Raw genomic sequence first — 21,463 nt, 5'->3', positions numbered from 1 at the left:
ATCTGTAATGGGATCTGATGCACTCTTCTGGAGTGTCTGAAGATAGTGACAGTGTATTCACATATAAATCAATCAATCAATAAATAAATAAATAAAGCAAACACAGGCTGCTCTTGCTGAGAACCCTCATTTGATTCCCCAGTCTTTGCATGGTGGCTCAGAACTGTCTACTGCTCCAGTTCCAAGGGATCCCAATGCCCTCCTTTAGTCTCTGAAGGCACTGTACACACATGGTGTAGAGACATGCATGCAGGAAAAATATCCAAACACATAAAATCAAAATAAAGATTAAAAGAAAGTTTTAAAGTTCTTCAGTGGCTTCCCAAAGCTGCTGCGTTACAGGCATTTTGAGCGCAGCCACCTTGCTTAGCTCATGGCTAACCACTGTCTGTGCCAGAGTCCCCCCAGCACCTTTTGTGGAGCTGAGCTCATGCCCAGCCCTGGCTCTTTCAGATGGGCCCTGTTCTGGCCAAGGCCTGAATCTCTTCCACCTTGCTGACCACTTGTCCTTAGTTTCTTTCTGCCACCACCAAGGCCACCAAGGTCAAGCCCTGTTACCTGCTCCCTTAGCACCTCTGTCTCCTGTTTTGCAGGTCTTATAGAGGTGTGGCTGTTTAAGGTTCATAGTTCTCTTTAGACCCCAAACACATGCTTTCTGAGGTTAGAAATGGCATGCCTATTTTCTTTATCCCTGTGTGCCTGAGGCCTCACCGAGGTCTTGACACACAGCAGGCATTTTATCTGCTGGAAAAAACAAAAACAAAAACCACCAAATCAGAGGCAGCCAAACCTCCAGTTTCTTCATTCCCCTTAGCCCCAAGTCTGAGGCAACCGATCACCAGCTGCCACACCCCAAACCCTCAGCCAGCCAGGCACCTGCTTTGTCTACCTGAAGAACTAAGGGAGGTGTCTTCCCTTTGTCAAGACTCAAAATATTAATTGGAGAACCAGCCTGCCTCCATCTTAGGCTCAAAAGCCATCTTATAGTGAAGACAAACTAGATTCATTCCTGTTTATGGTTAAACCTGTTTCTCAAGGCTATGCCCCACCTGTAACCTTAACTACAAATGGTTCTGTACTGCCTGTTCCAGGAATGTCGTTCATGTCTTCATTTCAAAAAGTTGTTTATGACCAACGTGCAACCCTACCTCTGCTTCCAAAGGTTATATGGCTACCTAGGACTATCTTGTTGTGACTACTTTGTTATGCCCACCTTTGCTTCAGGAGGCCATTAGGACTAACCTGTTGTGCATATGTTCTGCTCCTGTAATCCGGACTATTTGCCGGCCAAATCCCCCATTTGGAACCCCTGTCCCCCTGAGCTAGAAAAGCCTTCATCACATCCAGTGCTGAGCCTTTGAACCTTAGTGGGAGGCAACCCATGTACACAAATAGAAAAGTTTGCTTTAATTAATTTGGTCACGATAACTTGGGTCCTCCCATCTTTGGGATTAGCATCAATCCCCTGCATCTTCCCTCAAGACTCCTCTTTGAGGGAACTTGTGGAACTTGTCCTATTTACCACATCACTTTAGGCTTGGGCTGTTCTGTGGACCAGTCAGCAAACCTATGCGTGCCTCTCTCTATGTTAACCATAGAACAACCCCTGGCATTCTGAGTCTAGATGTGTGCTGTCTTCGACATATCACCATAAACACATTTCTGCAGCAGAACCCAGGGATACTTTATAAAATGGTTGCCATGGTGAAGTATCCCAATTAACAACTGTGTCAGACGCTGTGCTAAGCACTTCCAGTGCCTTCTTCGGGATAGCTCAGCCCAACAGTCTCTATTTATCTCCTTTTACCTTTGAGGTTTATAATTGAGGCCTGGAGTGGGTGAAACAGACATGCTCACACCACTATTAAGCTGTATGAACTTGGACAGGCTCCTGTCAGAGACCCAAGCTCCTTCCTGCTCAGCAGCCACACTCAGAATCCACTTTTTCTTTCAGGTCAGAGAGGCCAGACAGGTACAAAGCAGGTTGAAGTTATCTAGACCCAAGTCCAGTCAGCAGCTGGAAGGGTTGGAGCTTGTGCCTCTGTGATCATGCACAGACTCCCTCATAGGGATGAACTCTCACCTCCTTGGTAACTTTCACAGGATCCCCAGGAATGACGATGAACAAGAACCAGATGGAGGTCTGAGGATCTAAGACCTTCATAGTAGAGCACTTATCCAACATGTTTGTACAAGATCCTCCATTCAATCCCTAACATGGGGTGGGGGAACAGGATGCGGACAGTTACAGTGAATTCAAAGGAAGTGGCAGGAATTTGAGTCCATGGACTTGGGTTCAAGTTTGCTACCTTCAAGATGTTAGGGGACACATTTTAAAACTCTATTTCTGTTTGGGCCTGGAATGTCAGGCAGAGGAATGATTTTTACGGTACCCACCATCTGATCATACTGTTTCCTCAAATATCTGGAGCCCTAGGGCTGTGGTTTTCAATGCTGGCTGCTTCATTCAGGAAGGTTATAAAAAAACAAACTTGGACCTACTCTGGACCAACTCCACAGAGGCTCAGGGTAAAGCTGGAAGCCATCAGTAGTTCTTAAAAGCTGTCCCTCTTGAGACTGGGAGACAGTACAGCAGTTAACAGCACATTTTGCTCTTGCAGAAGACCCAAATCTGATGCCCTCTTCTGATCTCGGAAGGCACTGGGCACCAGGCACGCATGTGGTCCACGGGTACAAAGCCTCCCAGGGATTCTGGTATAGCCCAAGATAATCACATCTTGATCCATTGCTCTGTTCTTTGTACCCTGGGAAGAGGAGGGAGTTAGGCAGCTTTCCATCAAGTTCTTGGCAGTGTTCTGTGGTCTCCCCCCACCTGCTTGAACCTGCTTGCTCAAGGGTGGAGCTACCTGCTCATTCGTCCTGCCACGCCTACTGCTGAACCCTGTCGCTTTGCTGCTTGGAGGAGGCACACACGTGTTTGTCCTGCTACTGGACCCTGAGTTACTTGGCGGGAAATTGGGTTCCCTCCCGCTTCCTTTATAACTGAGTGTCTGGAAATAGTAAAATTGAGCTTTGATCAGAATCTTGTCTTAGCTTCATTCCCTTCTCTCGCCGCCTAGCCCCTCTTCTCTTCCAGGTTTCCAAAATGCCTTTCCAGGCTAGAACCCAGGCTGTGATCTGCTGGCCGGACACAACAGTGTTCCTTAGAGCTCAGGCTTATCAGTCCGTGTCTGCCCTCACCGCCTATTGTCTTGTTGGCCCATGGGAAGCCTTGTGGTACATGGTCCACCAGGTTGGCCACAATTCCATTGCCGTGTATGTATGTCATCAGGAGGAAGGCTTGAGGCAGCCATGCCTACCATCTCCACACTTGGGTGGATACTTTGAGACCAGCCTGAGCTATACAATGAAACCCTATCTCAGAAAAGAAAAGGAAGAGAAAACTTAATCATCTCTCAGCAATCTTCAGCCAGTGAGAAAGTCAGGGAGGGAAACGACCAAATGAGACTCCAAGCCAGCAAAGCCCATGGGAGGAAGGTGACAGCAGCCCTATTGCGCTGCCACTTGTGTCTGCCTGGCTGGTGAGATCCTGGTTGCCTCCCATGGGGTTCCACGGTCAGGTGAGCCAATGCTGCAGTCATTATTTCCTGGTGCCCACTTCAAAGGAAGCTCAAGTTTTGATGTCTCCAGGCTCCCAGAGCTATTGAAAGGCTTAATGGGAGACTCCCTTGGTATGCAGCTCCTCCATGTACCAACCTGTAATGGTGGGACTGTACCTAAGACAAAGAAGTCTATATCATCCCTTCCTCATGACAGCAACACTGTCATGAGGCCTTCAGTATTTGTGCTTCTGGCTTATTTCACAAACTTTAAGCCTCTAAACAGTAAATTTTCTGATCTGTCCTAAGCTTCTAGTCTGTTCTAAGATCCCCAGGAGTGTGGCCTGCATTACCCTTGACATGATTCCCAACCCCTGGTGTGTAATTGCTTTTGTCTGGGTCCTGTCTCCAAACTGTCCACCGAATGTTGGGATTCAAGTTCTGTGGTGTAACTTTCAAGTTCTGTGGTGGTTTGAATATGCTTAGCCCAGGGAGTCGCACTATTTGAAGGTGTGGCCTTATTGGAGGAAGTGTGTCACTGGGGGGGGGGGGGCTTTTGAGATCCTCTTCTATCTGCCTGGAAGTTAGTCTTCCCCTAGTAACCTTCAGATCAAGATATAGAATTCTCAGTTCCATCTCCTGTGCCATGCCTGTGTGGATGCTGCCATGCTCCTGCCTTGGTAATTGGCTGAACCTCGGAACCTGTAAGCCAGCCCCAAATGAAATGTTGTCCCTTATAAGAGTTGCCTTGGTCATGGTGTTTCTTCACAGCAATGGAAAACCCAACCAAGACAAGTTCCTTCCATGCCTTACCCTTCCCAGTTTTCAGGAACCAGCATAGTGTTGAGTGTGCTCCTACATCTAGCTAGTTGCCTGTTGCATAAAGCAGATACTAGGGCAGACAGCAGTCTGTGGTGTCCAATGTCTCTCCAGCTAAAGCAATTGGTGCTCTGACATCATGGAATCAAGACAAAAGAGCAATCCTGTCTTTTCTATGCCCCTACCTTTGGCATCTTGTGTATTTGAATACAGCACTCAAACAACGCTTAAGGAACAGATTGCTCCACTCACTGGAATTCTTCTTCCCATACTTAACATTAGAAAAGGTTTTGAAGAAGCTACACCCTTATCTTCTGCAGCAGCAGCAGCAGTTCTCAGTCTGTGGGGAGAGACACACACAGGGTCCATATCAGATATTTACACTTTGATTCTTAACAGGATCAAAATTAGTTATAAAGTAGCAACAAAATAATTCTGTGGTTGGGCATCACCACAACATGAGAAACTGTATTAAAGGGTAGAAGCATCAGGAAGGTCGAGAACCAATGGGTTAGAGTCATATGAGAAGAGGGAACGTCATAAGGAAATTCTGCCAACCAAACTGGCCTGTGGGACATTCTATTGAATGACTGATGTGAGAGGGATTGGGGAGGTGCCACTCAGAGAGGGTAGTCCTGGGTGTACAAAAATTAGACTGAGAAGCCACGAAGGAACAAGCCAGTGAATATCCTTCCTCCACGGCTTCTGCTTCTGTTCCTACCTCCTGGTTCTTGCCCTGCTTGAGCTCCTGCCCTGACTTCCCTCAGTGACTTTCTGTGGAAGTACGAATGAACTACTCTTCCCTCTGTGACCTCGGTGTCATATCATATGAAAACTAAGCCAAACTCAGACAAAAGAGAAGAAGGAAGGAAGGAAGGAAAGAAGAAAGGCCCTTAATCCCAATACTCAAGAGCAGAAACAGGTACATCTCTGTGAGTTAGAGGCCAACCAGGGCTACACAGAGAGATCCTGTCTCAGATGATTTTTTGCCTCTTGTTTGCCAGGGCTACAGTAATAAAGTACCAAACAGCCGGGCATGGTGGCGCATGCCTTTAATCCCAGCACTTTAATTCCAGGCAGAGGCAGAAGGATTTCTGAGTTCGAGGCCAACCTGGTCTACAAAGTGAGTTCCAGGACAGCCAGGGCTATACAGAGAAACTCTGTCTCGAAAAACCAAAAAAATAATAAAAAATAAATTAAAAAAAAATAAAGTACCAAACTTAAGACAAAACTCATGGCTGAAGCCTCCTAGGTCAGACTGTCAACAGGGCTGGCTTGTGGGGGTGCAGTTCTGAGCCTCTGTCCATAGCATAACTCCAGCCTTCCCTGGGTACACTCCCTGTGTGCACATTAGATCCATGTTCTTCCCCTCCCCTTTAAAAGAGGATGCTTTCTTCATTTTTTTTAAAGATTTATTTATTTATTATATGTAAGTACACTGTAGCTGTCTTCAGACACACCAGAAGAGGGAGTCAGATCTCATTACAGATGGTTGTAAACCACCATGTGGTTGCTGGGATTTGAACTCTGGACCTTCGGAAGAGCAGTCGGGTGCTCTTACCCACTGAGCCATCTCACCAGCCCTTTCTTCATTTTTTAAAAAAAATATTTATTTTATATATATGAGTACACTGTCACTGTCTGCAGACACACCAGAAGAGGGTATTGGATCCCATTACAGATGGTTGTGAACCATCATGTGGTTGCTGGAAATTGAACTCAGGACCGCTGAAAGAGTAGGCAGTGCCCTTGAGCACTGAGCCATCTCTCCAGCCCCTCTTCCTTCATTTTAAAAAATATTTCATTACACTTATCTATGTACTTAGGGTACACACCCGCCATGGCAGGGTGGTGGAGGTCAAAGAACAACTTGCTGGAGTTGGTTCTCTCCTTCCTGCATGTGGGTCTCAGGAACTGAACTCAGATCAGCTTGACAGTCAAGTGTCTTTAACTACTGAGCCTTCTTGCCAGCCCTCAACCTTATAACTAAATAATTGTGAGGCAGTGTCTCAAAATATATCCCTAACTGTCCTGGAACTATGTGGACCAGGCTAGCCTAGAGCTCACAGAAATTGACCTGTCTTTGCCTCCTGACTACTGGGAATACAGGTGTGTGCCACTGCACAAACCTGGCTAAAAACATTGTTTATACTACACTGTGTGTGTGTTCTCTCCTCCCACCAGATCTCAGGAGTCAAACCCAGGTCATCTCTCTTGACAACAAGCATCTTTACCCACTGAGTGATCTTGTTGCCTCCTCTGCCCTTTTAAAAATAAGGTCTCATTAGCTAAGGCTGCCCTCAATTTACTGTGTAGACCAGGATAGGATAACCTTGTACTTCTGATTCTCCTGCCTCTACCTCCAGAGTGCTGAGGTTACAGGTGTGTGCCACACGAACCAACTAAGTCACATCCCCAGCCCAATTTGTCCAATTTGTCACTTTAAAAGGATGCTGGTTGTTTTGCCTTAGGGGCCTCCTGACCCAACAGCTCCTCTTTTTTGTTTGTTTGTTTGTTTGTTTTTTCAAGACAGGGTTTCTCTGTATAGCCCTGGCTGTCCTGGAACTCACTCTGTAGACCAGGCTAGCCTCGAACTCAGAAATCCGTCTGCCTCTGCCTCCCAAGTGCTGGGATTAAAGGCATGCACCACCATGCCCAGCCAGTTCCTCATTTTTACTAAAAAAAAAAAAAATTATGTTATTTTTAGTTATATGTACGAGTGGGTGTTATATGTGCATGTAAGTGTGGGTGCCCATGGAGGCCAGAGGAACTGAAGTTATGGGCGATTGTAAGCATCCCAACATGGGTGCTGGGAACTAAACTTGGATCCTCTAGAAGGGCTTCAAGGGTTCTTTTCCAGGTCATTCATCTTTAAAAATAGCTACAAGGACCTCATTGTCACTGAAAACAAACTCTGAGGTGCTAGGGCTTAGGACTTCCGCAGGTGATTTGGGAAGACACAACTTCTTAAATAACTTATCTTGTATTTTATGTGCATTGGAGTTTTTCACTGCCTGTCTATCTGTGTGAGGGTGTCAGATCCCCTGGAATGGGAGCTACAGACAGTTGTAAGCTTCCATGTGGGTGCTGGGAATTGAACCCCAGTCCTCTGGAAGAACAGCCAGTGCTCTTAATCACTGAACTATCTCTCTCCAACCTGGAAGAACCCAATTTAATCCATGATACTTCCCAGTGACTCTGGGGTCTTTCTCTTTGTGGTTGCTGGGATTTGAACTCAGGACCTCTGGAAAAGCAGCCAGTACTCTTAACCACTGAGCCATCTCTCCTGCCCAGTCTTTCTCTTTGTGTGTGTGTGTGTGTGTGTGTGTGTGAAAGAGAGAGAGAGAGAGAGAGAGAGAGAGAGAGAGAAAGAGATTTATTTTTAAAATCTGAAGTTTTGTGTTGGAGAGATGGCTAAATGGCTCAGCAGTTAAGAGCACTGACTACTCTTCCAGAGGTCCTGAGTTCAATTCCCAGCAATCACATAGTGACTCACAATCATCTGTAATGGGATCTGAGGCTTTCTTCTGGTGTGTCTGAAGACAGCTACAGTGCACTCACATACATAAAATAAATAATTCTTTAAAAAATAATCTGAAGTCTCAAGAGAACTTATAAGTTTGTTTTTTTTTTTGTTGTTGTTTTTTTTTTGTTTGTTTGGTTTTTTGCTCTGGAAGCAGTCATATAAAGTCTAATTACACTGGTGAGGTCTGTGAAAGTGAGACTAGAAAGGAAGGCCCTCCCCACAGCCTTTCCAGGTTAGGCCTCACATGTGAGGGCAGCCATCTTGGGTTGCCCCAACCAATCCCACATAATGAGGGTGAATACCGCCAACATCTAGCCCTGCCTGTTACAGAATCATGAGTGGAGAAAACATAATGGTTATAAACTACCTAGTTCCAGGGTAGTTCTGTGGTGGTGATGATGGTGGTGGTGGTGGTTTGGTTTTTCGAGACAGTATTTCCTTGTGTAGTCCTGGCTGTCCTGGAACTAGCTTTGTAGACCAGGTTGGCCTTGAACTCTGAGATCTGCCTACCTCTGTCTCACAAGTGCTAGGGTTAAAATCATGCGCCACCACCTCTCAGCCCTGGGTAGTTTATAATATAGCAAAAGATAAGTGAAAGAATCCTGGGCCACCTTCTTAATGACTGCTTGATTCCTTCTGCAGTCTGTCAGGGCCCAGTGTCTGCCCACCGCTCAGAGAAGTGCTTGGGTCTGACTGCTGGCTGAGTGGCTGGGAATGGGGACAAAGTTGGGCCTGTATAAAATGAATAGCCCCCTCTGACCTACCTAAAAGCTTCTTCGTGTCTGGGTGAGAAGTGCTCTGGGAGTGCAGAGGAGGGACAGAGGGTACTGAGCGATGCTTTGTTCAGGTGGGCTCCCAGCCAGAGCCTGGGCGCACAGAGCAGACTGTGTGGGCCCCAGAATACTGAAACCTCGTGGGGTAAGAGGAGGAACACAAGTAGCGAGAGGCCTTGGCTATGGGAAAATTGGAATAATTAACCAGTAAGAATGAGTGTCTTCAAAAGAGTGTAATTGGGGAGACTGAAGAGTTGTAGAGACGCACAAAGAAGTAGAATGGGAACAGAGGGTCATTATCTGGAGTCCAGCGGTGCAGGAGCAAGTGCTTAGATACAGAAAGGCCCCTTTCCTCCCTGGTGGAGGGTTACAGTCGCAGTGACTGATAATCGCTGAACTTCTCAGACTTCCTGAGCCTCAGTGCTGTTCTAAGCACTGTGTAGCCACCACTCTGAGGTAAGCAGTATTGTTCTCGTCTGGTTCTACAGAGCAGGAAACTGAGGTCAGGCACCATGGCCAAGAACACAGAGTTATAGCTGGCAAAGCTAGGGATTCAAGTCCAGGCATTCTGGCTTCAGAATCTGCACTCTTAATTACTAACAACGAGGCTGAAGTCCAGCAAAAGGGATATCCACTCCTACCTTCATGCCTGTACCAGGGCCCACTCAGTCCAGCAAGATGGTGCCACTGGGCAAGGGTACTTGCTACCAAGTCTGATGACCCGAGTCTAATGACTCTGGACTCTACATGGTAGAAAGAGAGAAATGACCCTTGTATGTTGTCCTCTGACTTCCACACCACCCCTACACGCACATACACACATATCTGAGCATTACAAACAAACATTCAAACATTCAGCAACAACAAACCCGGCACAGTCTGCTCTCAAAGGCCTGCATGCCTCGGGAACCCGATCTTCTCCCTTCTTAGTCCCAGCCTTCATTAGAGTAATGAGATGGGATCTCCTGCCTCTTCCTTGGATACACAGCCTGCTTTCGCCAACCTCCCTGGCACCATAAGCATAGGCATTAGGGAGTTACTTTGTTCTAAGACAGTACACTGTCCCTTCTGCCTTGGTCCTTCATCGTCTGCCTAGCCAACTGCTCCATCCTCACCATCCTGTCACGAACTCCCCATCTGCTCGGCTTCTGGCCCTCACTCATGCGTCCACTCAGAATGGTCACATTATACTGGCATTTGCTCACAGACTAGCTTCCTCTGCCTACCCCTGTTCCTGTTTAGCCCGTGGCAAGTAGGTGTCTGCCCCATGTGCTAGAGACCTCTCAGAAGCAGCCATGTCTGGACATTCTAGTACTGTATCAAGAAGAAGCAGAGAGGGAGGGGGGGAGAGAGGGAGAGAGGGAGAGAGAGAGAGAGAGAGAGAGAGAGAGAGAGAGAGAGAGAGAGAGAGAGAGAGAGAGAGAGAGAGAGAGAGAGAGAGAGAATAAATACAGGCTGCTGGATCTCTTCTGTTTCCCTAGGGGAACAGCACAAATTGAGACTAACTCCTTTCTTTTTGTGATGTTTAGCAAATCTGCTTTTTGAGACAAGAGTCTTACTAAGTGGCTCAGGCTAGATTGGAACGTGGGATTCTCTTGCCTCTACTTGCCAGATTTGTATTCTTTCTTGGAGGGGTGAGCAAGTCTGCGGGATGGTTTGAGGTGGGTTACTCTGTACCTTAGGCTGGCCTTGAATTCACCAAGTACCTTAGGCTGGCCTTGAACTCACCGTGTATCCTGACATTCTCATCTGGTCTCCCTCTCTCCTTCCAGTTCTTTGCTTTTTCTCTCCCTCTCTCTCCTCCTATTTCCCACTCTCCCTCCCCCACCCATAGAGATCGAACCCAGGCCTACTCAGCTCAGTTCTCAGGCCAGAAGCCTGCTTGCTAAATTCCAACGGAGGTTATGTTACAGGCTTTCGAGGGTCTCTGGAGTTCCTTCTTACTTAGGCCAGCCCTCCCGTCTTTGGTCCTTGGATCCCTACTCCAAGGCCTCCATGGGGCCAGCTGCCCATGGAGTCCTGGGGCCTGTTAGAAACGGGTGACTCTGCCTGCATTAACTCATCCGGGCAGTTCAGCCACTGCAGGTTACTGTAGCACCACTTGAGATGGGATTCATAGCTGTGCCCACTTTGAGCCCTTAATAAGATTCATTAAGGGTCAACAGATTCAGACTTAACTCCTGCTCATCTTTATTTATTTATTTATTTATTTATTTATTTATTTATTTATTTATTTATTGAAACAGGGTTTCTCTGTGTAGCCCTGGCTGTCCTGGAACTCACTTTGTAGACCAGGCTGGCCTCAAACTCAGAAATCCGCCTGCCTCAGCCTCCCGAGTGCTGAGATTAAAGGCGTGTGCCACCATGCCCGGCTTGCTAGTCTTTTAAAGATTTATTTTCAGTATTTTGTATGTATGAGTATTGTGCCTGTCTGTGTGTCTGTGCACCACAGTGTTCCTAATGCTGAAGGAGATGCTGAACCTCCATGTGGATGCTGGGAATCGAGCCTGTGTCCTTTTTAAGGACAACTGCTCTTAACCAGTGACTGAGCCAACTCTCTAGCTCCTCAGATTCAACTATCTATCTATCTATCTATCTATCTGTCTGTCTGTCTGTCTGTCTGTCTATCTATCTATCTATCCATCCATCCTTCCATCCATCTATTTTGGGGTTTTTTTGAGACAGGGTTTCTCTGTGTAACAGCCTTCACTTTCCTTGAACTCTCGGAGATCTTCCTGCCTCTGCTGGTATTAAAGGCATACACCACCATACCTGGCTCAGACACAACTATTAAAGAAAGAATTTTTCTTCTCCATCCTCACTCCCTCAGGACAACTGTCTTAGTTAGGGTTCTATTGCTGTGAAGAGACACCATGACCACAGTTCTTGTTTGGTCTTTTTTTTTTGGTTTTTTCGAGATAGGGTTTCTCTGTGCAGCCCTGGCTGTCCTGGAACTCACTTTGCAAACCAGGCTGGCCTCGAACTGAGAAATCCGCCTGCCTCTGCCTCCCAAGTGCTGGGATTAAAGGCGTGCGCCGCCACTGCCAGGCATGACCACAGTTCTTACAAAGGAAAAGATTTACTTGGGACTGGCTTACAGTTTCAGAGATTTAGTCCATTTTCAACACAGCAGGAAGTCTGGCAGCATGCAGGCCAACATGGTGCTGAAGAAGGAGCTGGGAGTTCTACACCTTGATCTGTAGGCAGCAGGAAGAGAACTGATTCCAACTTCTGAGGCCTCAAAGCCCATCCCCACAGCAACTCACTTCCTCCAGCAAGGCCACACCTACTGCAACACCCCTCCCACCCCATACTCCTAATAGTGTCATTCCCTATAGGCCAAGCATTTAACACATGAGTCTATGGGGGCCATTCCCATTCAAACCACCACAGTTCCTAGTATCAAAAGGGCATGGCAAGGGTCTTCCGGGGATTCAGCCCCTATAAAGATTTAACAAAGAGGAATGTTCTTGCCTCCCCTTTTTATTTGTTTATTTATTTATTCATTCATTCATTTATTGAAACACACTCTGTGTGACTCTGACTAGCCTGGAACCCGCAGAGATCTCCAGAGTGCTGGGATGAAGCCAGTGGAGTCAACACACCCAGCTTTGCTTTTGCTTATTTTAATGTGTGAGAAAAACAGAGTGGAGCCAGAGGCGCAGAGTCAGGACGATCAGAAGTCAGGGTCATCCTCCCCTAGACAGTGAGCTCAAGTCTGGCCTGGACTACATGAAACCCCCGTATCAGAAAAGCCAATTTCCACTCCCCTCAAAAAGAAAATTAGGAGGTTGTGAGGTTGTGGGGAGTGTAGAGAGCCTGGATTCTGTGACATCCTTAGTGAGTGTGTATTATTGGCATAGGCACAACCATGTTCAGGACCCTAGGCTCTGACCCAGAGAGCAAAGGCCAAGCCTTCCCTGTAGGAAGGCCAAGTCCATGTGTGGATGTTGAGTGTGTGTAGAATATGCCCACCAAACCTTTCTCTTCCGTGGATATCTCAGGCCTGAAGACTGCTTCCCTGCAGACGCTGCTCCTTCTGAGATAAGCTAGCCCTGCCTCCTTGATCCAGCTGTACACCCTAAACCCTGCCTCTCTGTTTATCTGTATGTAATAACCCTACCTCTTTATTTGGCTGTGTGTCATGACCCCGTTTCCTTGTTTAACCAGGCAGCAGCTGGTTTATCAAAGAGCATGCTCTAGCTTGCACCTATAACCGACATACATTGTAGGGAACTCATCACAAAGGGTACTGAGGTTAGGTATCCAGCCCTCACTGGAGTCTCTCCTTCCTGTTGCCTGGGGCAGCGTGTGGGAGGTGCAGTCTCTTTTGTGATAGGAACTTATAGAGACTGCAGATGAATTTATGTACCTAGAGAGAGGGAAAAGAAGAAAGGAAATGCCATCTCATCCATTTGTCCATGGAGATATGGGCAGCACAGATGAATGGATCTGTATCTATGGTGGTTGGAATATGCTCGGCCCAGGGAGATGGCACTATTAGGAGGTATGGCCTTGTTGGAGCAGGTGTGTCACTGTGGGCATGGGCTTTAAGACCCTCATCCAGGCAGGCGGATTTCTGAGTTCGAGGCCAGCCTGGTCTACAAAGTGAGTTCCAGGACAGCCAGGGCTATACAGAGAAACCCTGTCTCGGAAAAAAAAAAAAAAAAGAAAGAAAGAAAGAAGAAAGAAAGAAAAGAAAAGAAAAAGAAGACCCTCATCCTAGCTGCCTGGAAGCCAGTATTCTGCTAGCAGCCTTCAGATGAAGATGTAGAACTCTCAGTTTCTCCTGCACCACACCTGCCTGGATGACATCATGTCCCCACCTTTATGATAATGGACTGAGCTTCTGAACCTGTAAGCCAGCCTTAATTAAATGTCCTTACAAGAGTTGCTTGCTTTGGTCATGGTGTCTGTTTCCAGCAGTAAGACCCTAAGACGGCATCCTTTCTGGGTACTTTGATAAGGCAGCTTTGCCTAACCTCTTTCCCTTCCTGTATGGAAACTATCCTTCTGGTCCCAGCCCTAGGAGCAGTGGAGAACCAGGTTGGCTGTCAGAAACAGCTTTGGAGGAAAATATTCCCAGATAGAGGGCTAATCATGGATATAGTTGTGGAGCCAAGGTACAGCAGTGGGAACTGGTGCTGTTTAAAATGGGGAAAGGGAACATGAATCAGAAAGAGACAAGCCCAAGCCATCTGGGCCATCAGATTCAAGAGGACTGAGTAGCATAGGCTGAGAGCCCTGAGTTCTAGGTCAAGTTGATAGGGAATAGAGGACAGAGCCAAGCAAGGGACTGTCAGATCTCTCCACTCACAACTCCAAACATTGGAAGATAGGAAGTAGAGAGAGCCAGCACCAGGGCATGTCACTTAAGCAGGTCCACAGATCTAATTCAGTGCAAACAGCCGTTTATACAGCTCTTCCGTGGAGGTCAAGTCTATAGACCTAGGTCCTGAACTATGGTTTCAGCAAAACCCTTCTGGGGGTCGATCAGGCAACCGTGATTACAGGTAATCTGTTTCTCCGTGGATGATAGTCCGATTCTCCTGAACACAAAGCAAGGCCACAAGTGGCATTCCCAGGGAACATCAAAGTGCATTAGTGCTTAAAGTCTGCCCAGAGCCAGGCACAGTAGGACTTCCCTAGCACAGCACCCGAGAGAGGCAAGACAGAAAGCTCATGAGTTCGAGATCAACATAGGCTCTAGAGAGGCCCTGTATCAAAAGCCAAACAAAACCAACCAACCAGCCAACAAGAATCTACCCACCCCAACTAGCAGAGGCATGAACAGTGTCACCACAGAATTAAAGTCCCAAACCCAGAGTAGGTTAAGAGTATTGAGGGTCCCCATTCTTCTGGTTGGGACTGGGGCAGGGCTGGGTTCTGCTCAGTGGTCTTACTAAGAGCAGAATCTGTCTCCTAGAAGGTTCTCTACCTTCAGGGAGCACAAGTCAGCCACCCGTGCCTGGCACAGTGGACTTGTCAAGTACATCATGAAACAGAAGCCTTCCTGACATGGCCTATTAGTCTCTAGCTACTAACACATGGCTGTCTAATTCCATGTGTTCAGACATGGATAGCCTTTAAAACAAGTTTCCTAGCAATCTCATAAGATTTAAATTTTCTGTCAAAAGAAATTTTTTAACAAGTCACTTCATATGTTTATGGCCAAAAGACTCTCTTTTGGAATCCCACATGCTGGATTCTGTGCCTCTCTATAAAGCACTGGCGCGGAGCTTTGCGTTTTAAGATGGCCGCTGCAGGTAGCTTGTGAGTTCGACTTCTACTGCCCTCTGTTGGCCATGTGGGGGAAGGCTAGGATAAAAATGTAGGCTTGATTTCTTCCTGGCATTGACCTTGAGGAGATCCTATCCCAGAATGCAAGAGCAGATAAAGATGTAGATGCATTCAGGATAACTATAGAAGACTCAGCCTCTATTGGGATGGACTCGGGACAGGGAGTACGTCAGGACCCACATGAAGTAAAGCAGGACCGCCCAGTGCGGAACCAACCTTGTCAGGATGGTCTACTCAGCCAGGTAGGTCACTGCCAATATCTTCCTCAGATGCTGCTCCATGCAGTCCCTGGGAGCCAAGGCCAGCCTGCCCTTTCACTAAAGATGTTGACTAAGGATACAGACAGGTTCCATCTGTTGGACCAAATTACACATCACTGTGACTCTGACTGTATCTGGAGTGGTTGGAGGAACAGTAGAGTTAGTGACACAAAACTGGGAGACACCAGGTGCTATACTGTATCCATTTCTTCATAACCGTCCTGAACCCATTCTTCTCCAGAGAAACCAACTCCTCTCTGGCCTCCAAGGACTCTTTTCCATGTCCTGCCTAGAGACAAGTGCACAGAAACCTGCTGGTACATATCAGGGCAAACTGTGGTCAAGGCAGGCCTGGGTCTCAGGGATGGCTGTGGTCGTGCTCAGCATACAGGCTACCTGTTGTACCTTGGATAGCTTGTGTTCCAAGCATGGGATGGAGGGTCTGGGGGGAGGCTGTGAAATGATGTCATCCTAAGAAGAAACAGGAAGTAGTCTAGTAGCTGGTTCTTTGTGCCCCAGGAAGGGTCTGCACAAAAATCCCATAACTGGCTGGGCAGTGGAGGTGCATCCCTTTCATCCCAGCACTTGGAAGGCAGAGGTAGGCAAATCTCTATGAGTTCAAGGCCAACCTGGTCTACAGTGTGAGTTCCAGGACAGCCAGGACTACACACCAAGTCAAGACAAATCAAAACAAAATATCTCAGAACTGGGGAAAGGACAATTACTTGATATCTGGCATTTTCCCACCTTGAAGGAACAAGGAAACAGGGCGCGGTGACAGAAACCTGTAATTCCAGGGGCTGGTGAGCTATCTCAGCAGGTAAGGGCTGCCACCAGGTTCAAAGACCAGAGTTCAATCTCTTGAATCCATGCGGTTGGAGAAGAAAACAGCTCCACAGGCTGTCCTTTGAGCCACACATATGTTGTATTATGAGCACTGTAGCAAGCATGCTTGTGCACATAGACCCTCACAGAAACACACTAAACAAGAAAAACAGCGTAAGAAAGAAAGAATCCTGTAATTCCAGCACTCAGGAGGGTAGGGCTTAGGGTCCTAAGCTCCAGGACACCCTTAAACAAACAGGGACAACTGGGAAAGTTTGAATACTTATTTGGTATTCTTTAAAAAAAACCCAAAACTTAGTGTGTGTGTGCACTCATGTGTGTGCCTGTGTGTATGAGTGCATGTACATGTGTGTGTACATGAGTGTGTGTGTGTGTACATGCCACAGCATGCATGTCAGAGAACAGCTTGCCAGTGTCAGTTCTCTTCCCCCTTTGTGGGCTCCAAGGGACCATACTCAGACCCTCAGGCTTAGCAGGCACTGCCTTTCCCTTGTCGAACCACTCCATCAGTCCTCATTTAATGCTTTTATTTGGTATCCCCTTATGTGGGGAAGTATTATTAATTTTGCTACGTATAAAAATGGATGTGGAGCCGGGCAGTGGTGGCACACACCTTTAATCCCAGTCCTAGAGAGGCAGAGGTAGGTGGATCTCTGAGAGTTCATGCCCAGCCTGGTTTACAGAGTGAGTTCCAGGGCAGCCAGGATGACACGGAGAAACTCAGTCTTCAACAAACAAACAAACAAACAAACAAGAATGGCTGTGGAGCTAGAGAGAGGGCTCGGTGGTTGGAAGCTTACTGCTCTTGCAGAAGACCCAGGCCACTCCCAACTCTGACACAATGACTAACCACAGCCTGTAACTCCAGTTCCATGGGACCTAACGCCTCTGGCCTCCTCCAGTCCCTGTATTCATGTGCACACACTCCCACACAGGCACACACACACACACACACACAATTAAAAAGAGCAAAATCCTTTTAAAAAGTAAATTCAAATTAAACATAAAAACACTAAACATAAATATATATCATAATCAAGGTTGTTTCCCCTTCTAAACAAAATAGTCACTTCCAGCCAGTGCCATTGAGGGAAGCAAGTTCACTGGTTCCTAAAGGCGGTGAGTCTTTCTCAGAGCAGCTAAATCTTTCCTAATGTGGGAATGACAACAGCCGTATCCCAAGATGTTCCCTGCTTTGCAGTCTGAACTATAGAACACTCCTTACGTCAGCAAATAACTATGACCTGTAAGTCCAGGGGCCCAGGACTCCTTGCCTCCCGTCCCTTGTGGTCACCTTCATAGCAGTGTGACAGCACAGAAGACAGAGCATGCTTTTTTTTTTTAATTTATTTATTCATTTTATGTTCATGAGTGTTCTATCTGCATGTATACCTGAATGCCATTACAGATGGTTGTGAGCCACTGTGTGATTGCTGGGAATTGAACTCAGGACCTCTGGAAGAACAGCTCTTAACCACTGAGCCATCCCATCTCTCCACCCCCCAGAGTATGCTTTCTAATGTCACCACCGCTATGTTTAATTTTTTTAAAGTCTTATGCTAGAGCAGTAGTTCTCAACCTGTAGGTTGAGACCCCCAGAGGGGTCCCATGTCAGATATCCTGCATAGCAGATATTTACATTATAACTTATAACAGTAATAAAATTAGTTGTAAAAAAAAAAAAAAAAAAAAAAAGCCGGGCGTGGTGGCGCACGCCTTTAATCCCAGCACTCGGGAGGCAGAGGCAGGCGGATTTCTGAGTTCGAGGCCAGCCTGGTCTACAAAGTGAGTGCCAGGACAGCCAGGGCTACACAGAGAAACCCTGTCTCGAAAAAACCAAAAAAATAAATAAATAAATAAATAAAATAAAAAAAAAATAAAATAAAATTAGTTGTGAAACAGCAATGAAAATAATTTTATGGTTGGGGTAGGGGCAGGGATCTCCACAACATGAGGAACTATAGAAAAGGCCTGCAGCATTAGGAAGGTTGAGAACCACTGTTCTAGAGTAAAAACCCCATAAAACTATGCCAGCACCCTAGGAATGGGGTGGGTCACAAGGTGGAGATTAAATACGTTTATTACTACAAGAGGAAATGACAGTCTTTACAAGTGCAGAGCACAAGAAGCTTCTGACTTCTGCACACTCTAATCTGATGAAGGCCTTTCCCATATTGTTCTCAGAGCCAGATGTGTGATGCACATGTACAATTTCAGCATCCAGGAGGCTGTGGCAGGAGAAGCTCAAGCTCCTGGTTAGAGTGATCTACGTAGCAAGACACTGTGGAGGTGGGAAGCAATCCCTTCAGATGGTGAGCCCTATTGTGGTCCTGCCCTGGTATATCTGAACCAGGAAGCCACTCCTTTGGCTTCTGGCCCATATGCCTCACTTCTCAGACAAATTGAGGGTTACCTGCCCTATCCTTTCCAGTCCTAGTGCATTTATGTCTCCTGGAATTTCTCCTCGGAACCACACAGGTTACGGGCTAATCTTTCTCTTCACCTTCAACTTGCCTTGAACCCTGTGGGACACCAGTTTACAAACTGGATGTTGCCCTAGGACTTGTCAGCAGCAATAGCAGCTTGCTCATTCACAGGCACTAAGTTTCCACGGCGGAGCAGATGGCAGGCCGTGTACTCGCTGTTCCTGACCAACTGATTAGAAAGTTCAAGGCTCACTGATCTTTGACATAGAGCTGCTTATGGTGGGCCTTCTCAGCTGGGACAGAGGTCATCAGTGGAAACTGGATCCAGGGCAGAGCACTGCGATTTCTGGTTTCTTTAAAAACCTGGTTATGTTATGTGACTATGTTTTCATTTTAATCCCAGGTATGGGATAAGAGGCTGCTGCTTCACAGCCCATGATTATGCTTTGCCTTGTGAACTAGCAGGGGCGTGATTTTTGCCAGCTACAGATAGTTCAATGCTGGGGACTCTGGAGAGGGAATAAATCCCAGAGCCCCAGGAAAGGCCAGGGCACTCTGGAAAGAGGCTGCTGCTTCTGGTTGCTGCTGTTGAAGTTTGACAAGAAGTTGGAGATATCCTGACGACAAAGATTAGACTTGCCCCAAGGAACTCAACGTCCCTAATCAGCAGGAAGTCGTCTATTTTGTTGGTTTAAAGATACCTACAGCCCCTTTCCCCTCTAACCATCTTTCTCTCCTACCTAGTGTTGGGTAGAAGGGATCAGGGTGGAATAAGTATTAGAAGGGAGGTAGAGATATAAGAACCCAATAAAATACATATATATATATATATATATATATATATATATATGATATATATGCCACTAGGGCAGGGTACCAAAATGACCTGGAACTCCAAAAGGTCCACACCGAGGGCACCACCAAATACCTGGAATTGGCGATGGCAGAAATGACCTGGCCAATGAACCTGTTGTAGGTCAAAAGTTCAATGTCCAAGCTGCAGTGACAGATGTCATAGCTGGCCTTGCAGTTTACCACGAAGATCCAGCCTAAGGACGTCAGAGTTGTGTTGAGACTTAAAGATGGAGTTGTAGGGCTCTCCAAGTGCTGTGGATACTTAAGGGTCTGGGTAGAGAGAGAAAAAAAAAAACCAACTTTTTACTTGAGATAAAGGTAGGGTTGTTTTAGCAGGGAGTTAAAACCTAAGCTGAGCTGCCTCATGGTGCTGGAAGTTCAGCAAGCTCTTGGGCACAGTGTACTGGTCTGTCTACAGAAGGGACATCACTGTTAAGGATACAGGTGGCATGTCCCTTGTCCAGAACCCCTCTCTCTTAGGGAACTCTTGACTGTTCATACAGTGATTACCTAAATACATTTTCATTCCCTTCCACATAGTAAAGATTTTGAAGTATAGTTTATACTCCTATATTTTATACGTAGAATGAATGGTTTGACAAGCCTGTATACTTATATAACCAAACCACACAAGAAATAGAAATTATATAACCAAACCAATGAAGATATAAAAACTCCCAGCATCACCCAAATGGATCTTACGTCATTTTGCTTTACCTCTATAGAGATGAAGAAAGAATACAGGAAGCTTGGAGTTCTTGGCACAGGTGACCTAGACAGGACAGGTGAGATGGTTGACTCTAGACAAATCGTACCATCCCACCCCACCCTGGAACCTCAGAACCTGCAGGTTTACCAAGTACCCTAGCAATTCTGATAGTGTTCCTTGGGCGAGAAAGGCATCCATCAACCAATTATGTGCATAATGACAGTATAAGAAAGATCTAGAAAGAAGCCCAGGAGGTCGGGCAGCGGTGGCACATGCCTTTAATCCCAGCACTTGAGAGGCAGAGGCAGGTGGATCTCTACGTTTGAGGTCAGCCTGGTCTACAGAGTGAGTTCCAGGACAGCCAGGGCTACACAGAGAAACCCTGTCTCGAAAAACAAACAAACAAACAACAACAACAAAAGCCCAGGAGAGGCTTTGTTTTACCTTCATTCTGAGGGGGGAGCACAGAACCCAAAGGCCCCAGTTTCTACTGCAGCGCTGACCATGTCTACACCATCACGGTAGAGCACTAGAGCCGAAGAACTGGCTCCAGCTGGCCTCACTCTCAGACTAAGGAGCAAACTGGAAAAGCATTTAAGAGCTAAAGGAGGCTCTCCCAGCTGGAGGGATCTACAGAGTCCAAGAACAACAAGCGGGGTTGATAGACATAGATCACAGTTCAAAGAAGGTTAGGACCAGATAGTTGGGCAAGCGAGGAAGCAGCCAAGAAAAGTGGAACTCTGGGTAGAGCCAGCTATTCAAGCTTCCAAGCCCAAATTCAACACCAAGCAGGACACAGAGCTCCCCCTAGGGGATGGCTGGGTAGATAGCACAGCGGAATGACGTCTGCGGTAACCGATGCAGTCCGTGGTTCTCCCTTTTCCTGTTCATGGTAATCTTCTAAGGCAGAAAGAGAGGGCTAAGGACTAGTGACCTCCTGCCGATGCCAAGGCCACCTGGTTCCATGCGCCAAGTTTCAGACTCATTTCATGACCAGATCGATGGTCTCCTCCCCCATAGTACACTGTCATGGTGGGCACAGTTGCCTCTGATCATGGAAGAGCTGCCCACAAATGCCAGCTCCTAATTCATCTTGAGAGGAAGGAAAAAGACAGAGGCAAAAGGGTCTAATCTCATTTCCTGAGAGGGCCCAAGGCTCTGCAAGCTTTGCTGTGATGACTCTGTTCAAGGGTAACAGCACAGCAGAGGGCTGGATGTGCCGATCTCTGTGGACCCACTTCTGTTTGTTTTTGTTTGTTTGTTTGTTTGTTCGAGACAGGGTTTCTCTGTGTAGCCCTGGCTGTCCTGAAACTCACTCTGTAGACCAGGCTGGCCTCGAACTCAGAAATCCACCTGCCTCTGCCTCCCAAGTGCTGGGATTAAAGGTGT

At 46.8% G+C, this 21,463-nt stretch overlaps 1 long non-coding RNA gene across 1 annotated transcript; it reads right to left on the bottom strand.

Annotated features, from left to right (window-relative positions):
• Positions 1 to 2,673: 2,673 nt before the first annotated feature.
• LOC115030089 (uncharacterized) lies at positions 2,674 to 20,752 on the bottom strand. The gene is made up of 5 exons (XR_003835714.2): positions 20,519 to 20,752; positions 20,083 to 20,137; positions 19,439 to 19,635; positions 4,565 to 4,719; positions 2,674 to 2,765 (listed from the first exon to the last, which is right to left on the bottom strand). It is a non-coding gene; the product is annotated as an uncharacterized LOC115030089 (long non-coding RNA).
• Between the last annotated feature and the right edge of the window lie 711 nt (positions 20,753 to 21,463).

This window comes from Mus caroli, unplaced genomic scaffold (assembly GCF_978045245.1).
Source record: "Mus caroli unplaced genomic scaffold, Mus_caroli_1 scaffold_1, whole genome shotgun sequence".
Lineage (NCBI taxonomy): Eukaryota > Metazoa > Chordata > Mammalia > Rodentia > Muridae > Mus > Mus caroli.
This window is presented reverse-complemented; position numbering and strand designations above follow the sequence as displayed.